Below are 4,911 nucleotides of genomic sequence, written 5' to 3'. Positions count from 1 at the left end.
GCGCCGGCCCTAGGAGATGCCATCTCCAAGGGGGGCGGCGGCCAAGGGGGTGGCTTGCCCCCCAAGGCAAGTGGGGCGCCCCCCACCCCTAGGGTTTCCAACCCTAGGCGCAGGGGGAGGCCCAAGGGGGGCGCACCAGCCCACTAGAGGCTGGTTCCCCTCCTACTTCAGCCCATGGAGCCCTCCATGATAGGTGGCCCCACCCGGTGGACCCCCGGGACCCTTCCGGTGGTCCCGGTACAATACCGATTACCCCCAAAACTTTCCTGATGGCCGAAACTTGACTTCCTATATATAAATCTTCACCTCCGGACCATTTTGGAACTCCTCGTGACGTTCGGGATCTCATCCGGGACTCCGAACAACTTTTGTGTTACCGTATACTAATATCTCAACAACCCTAGCGTCACCGAAACTTAAGTGTGTAGACCCTACGGGTTCGGGAGACACGCAGACATGACCGAGATGACTCTCCAGTCAATAACCAACAGCGGGATCTGGATACCCATGTTGGCTCCCACATGCTCCTCGATGATCTCATCGGATGAACCATGATGTCAAGGATTCAATCAATCCGTATACAATTCCCTTTGTCAATCGGTACGTTACTTGCCCGAGACTCGATCGTCGGTATCCCAATACCTCGTTCAATCTCGTTACCGGCAAGTCACTTTACTCGTACCGTAATGCATGATCCCGTGATCAACCACTTGGTCACATTGAGCTCATTATGATGATGCATTAACGATTGGGCCCAGAGATACCTCTCCGTCATACGGAGTGACAAATCCCAGTCTCGATTCGTGCCAACCCAATAGACACTTTCGGAGATACCTGTAGTGTACCTTTATAGTCACTCAGTTACGTTGTGACGTTTGGCACACCCAAAGCACTCCTATGGTATCCGGGAGTTGCACAATCTCATGGTCTAAGGAAAATGATACTTGACATTCGGAAAAGCTATAGCAAACGAACTACACGACCTTTGAGCTATGCTTAGGATTGGGTCTTGTCCATCACATCATTCTCCTAATGATGTGATCCCGTTACCAATGACATCCAATGTCCATAGTCAGGAAACCATGACTATCTTTTGATCAACGAGCTAGTCAACTAGAGGCTCACTAGGGACGTGTTGTGGTCTATGTATTCACACATGTATTACGATTTCCGGATAACACAATTATAGCATGAACAATAGACAATTATCATGAACAAAGAAATATAATAATAACCACTTTATTATTGCCTCTAGGGCATATTTCCAACAGTTGGATGAACAGCAACTAGATTTACCGAGGGCCAAAGGCCAGTACATATACAGATGTGGTAAAGTGCAAAAAAGCCCCTTATACAATGAGGATGTACAGAGAGTAACTATACACATCTAACAACCATCCCCAATAGTGAACTTCACAAGCAATTTAAAATCATCTCGAACATTAACAAGCTGGCGCCAAAACTGGGAACACCATTCGCCGAAGCAAACATAGGGCAACTATTTGGAAAATATTTAGCTTTGAGAATATCCAATCACAGAACCCCTGGTTAGGTATTGAAGATACACAACCACCACTTAATGATGATACACATTCATAATAAAGGTTTTAACGATACCCAACCCCCAAGGTTTTTTGGCCAACACATAACTTTTCATTTCACCATCCTATATTTATTTTGATATTCACAATATTCTAGTAAAAGCCACTTCTGTGTTTATCAAAACTAGCATGAGTGCCTTCTAGGAGCCGATGAAACCCATCAGAAACATGGGTAGGAAGAAGAGGCATGCATTAATAAGGTAGACTTTGCCAGCGGTAGAATTGTAGTGCCCCCACCCGCAAGGCATAACCGTGTTCCCAACCTTGAGAACAGAGGGAACAAAATACCTGGCACACAATTTGGAAGGAGAAACAGGAAGTCTGAGGTATTTGAAGGGAAAGGAGCCCAGATTGCAGTTAAGAAAATTAGCCACTCTACATGCTTCCTCGTCCGAGGCGCCGGTTAGAATGACATTGCTCTTTAAGAAATTAATCTTTAAACCAAAGAGGGCCCCAAAGCAGGGCAGAAGAAACTTATAATTGGTAATGCACCAGTCATTGTGTTCAACCAAGATGAATGTGCTAATGCTTGATCTGCTTACTGATGCAAACTGTGAATTCAAATACCTATACAAAGTGAATTACACTCTCTTTTTTACTAATGCAGTGTCATGATGAGTTCCATTTGTTGGCTAACAGGCTGTGCTACTCTCTACTCATCTTGCCTGCTGTTGTGAGTGTATCTCTAGTCTGTTTGTGCATTCTGCATTCTGGCCAGTAATACTTCTCATACTAAATGCTGAGTTCTAAGAGCATCGACAGCCGGGTCTCTCATACTCGTCTCAAACGCCCAGACATGCCCTCCGGTTAGTGACCGGTCACAAAAATTCGACCCAACCGGACCTCTCAAACGGGCCTCAAACGTCCGGACTGACCGGCACCCCTCATATCCAGCTCAAATATAGGGAGGATATGGGGCGGCCTGGACATGTCCGGGCGCGTCCACCTGACAGGTCCGGCCAACCACGGTCCCCACAGAAAACCCCAATCTGAGCGGCAATCTCAAACCCCAGCTCACTCTCTTCCTCTCTCACTCCGTCCGTCCACTCTTCTCCCTCTCCGGTTCCGATCCCATCCACCACCATGAGCAGTTTCGGCAGCGACTCTGGATTGGAGGTTGACTACGTGGAGGAGATGGCCCTCCACATTGTGTTGGAGCGGTCCAAGGTGGAGACCGGCGACGACTCAGGATCTGGAGCGTCGCCGCACCTCCCGTGCCGACGCAGTGCAGACGCCGGAGCTGGACCCTCCTGGCCCACGTGCAGCAATGACCGGTCAGCACAGTCCACACAGTCCCCTGCCAGCCGCTCCTGCACGCGGCCAGCGCTGGGTTCTTGTGCCCGCACCTCCGGCCCGCAAGCACACTCGGGAGTCGGAGGCCCGCGCCGCGCGCCACGGGAGGTAGCGTGCACGGGACAGGAAGACGGCGGAGCAGTCCGCGCGTCACCGCCGCGGGACAGAGCCGGATGCCAATGAGGATGCGCATCTCCTCGCATGGGTGTACCGCCGCTCTCTCACGGCGGCGGAGACGGACGCTCGCCGCCTTCGTTGGAAGAACACCAAGGCGCTCCGGCTAGCTATTGAGCAGTCGGAACGCGAGGTGAAGGAGGCAGCGGCGGAGAAGGCTCAGGTGGTAAGGCTGAAGCTGGAGCAGGACAGGACGGTCCGTTAGATGAAGGGGATCATCGTCCTCTTCGACTCCGACTCCGACGGCGGCAACAACTGCACCTCATCGTCTGACGACCAAGACCCTTCACCAGCCGCGGACGCCTACAGCTGCGCCAGCGACCGGAAGGGTAAAGGCCCGGCGAGGAAGTGGTGATTCCGGCCCCCTCCTCCTCAATGTTTATATCGTTTTCGTTGTAGAAGTTTATGAACTTGTCTATGGACGACTATGATCTTGTGTTCCTTTACAGTTCAATTTTGTTGTGCATCGTATGATCATGTAGGATAGATTAACGTGTGCATGGGTAGTACGGATATAAGACGCCGGATATGAAATATGCGAATGCAAAATGGCAAATATAAGGGGTACCCGGTCAGTGCCCGCGGACACGCCCGGACGCGTCCACGGGTATTTAAGAGGCCGGATTTGCCAAGTCCGGCTATAGATGCTCTAGCTCCAGCAAAGAGACCAAGGATTTCCTAGAAGAGGTGCAACACACTGCCCGTTGGCAACTTACTGTCTCCATTATGAAATATTTTCCGGCTAGTCTCCATGAAGCTTGTCTTATTTGCTTTAATAACACAAGAAAAACTTATGTTTGAATTATTATTAATGCACATTATAGACAACGAAGATAACTGTAAATGTTTTTTTAAGAAGACACGCAAAGAACAACTTATATTTGATAATTACTATTAAAAATTACAATGAACCGACAATAAGGAAAAAGGACACCTACAAAGCATAGTGAACCAACCTGTGACGACTGACGGCGAGGTGCCTACGATGACTTCGTAAATTTCAAAATGATATGCCGGCTCAGACATTCAGAGATGCTCATAGAGATAGGGTGTACGTGTGTGCGTTCATAAGGATGAGTATATTGACACATCGACCTTGCCTGGCCTGCCGTCGACGCCAGCACGGCGCCAGACAACTCCACCATCCTGCATGTATCCGTGCACACGCGCCCGTCGCCGAACCTCCGCAACGCCATGCCACCGGGATCTGCCGTCGGCCTTGAGGTGGATGTGACACCGCTACTCCACTTGTCCAGTCCAACACTTACTACAGAACGATGCCCTCAAGAGGGACAACGACATCGAAGGTGCCATCATCGTTCGATCCGGTAGATCCAGATCTAGAGTTTTCCCCGGACCATCACGAGCGGGGTGCCACGACCTGCAACACTGATGTCTCGAGAAGGGAACTACGTGATAGACACCGCCATCGCCTGCCATGACCGAGGTGGACGTGATTTTCACCGGAAGTCGCGCCCCCAACCTCGCAGCCGGCTGGGACAGAACGGAGCCCTGCCATGGAGACGAGGACCGCCGTCGGCACGCCGGTAGGGAGCCTCCAGCCGCCCCTCACCGGTCCTCCTCACGCTATCGGCCGACCAAGGCCGTACCGAGACAGATTTGGACAGGATGCCAGATCCTCAGCCATCGAAGCCACCCATGCGCACGCAACCGACCATGGAAGCTCCCATCGCCGTCGCACAACAAGGGTGCCGCCCTGACTGCCACCCCGGCCTCCCCGCATGAGACGCCACCTCCGCCTCACAGGGTGTTCCGCGGCAACCACCCGCCCTGGATCTTTGGTGCAGGGCCCACCGCCACCACGGCCCTTGCCGGCGGCAGC

This window comes from Triticum dicoccoides, chromosome 1A, assembly GCF_002162155.2.
Source record: "Triticum dicoccoides isolate Atlit2015 ecotype Zavitan chromosome 1A, WEW_v2.0, whole genome shotgun sequence".
NCBI lineage: Eukaryota > Viridiplantae > Streptophyta > Magnoliopsida > Poales > Poaceae > Triticum > Triticum dicoccoides.
This window is presented reverse-complemented; position numbering follows the sequence as displayed.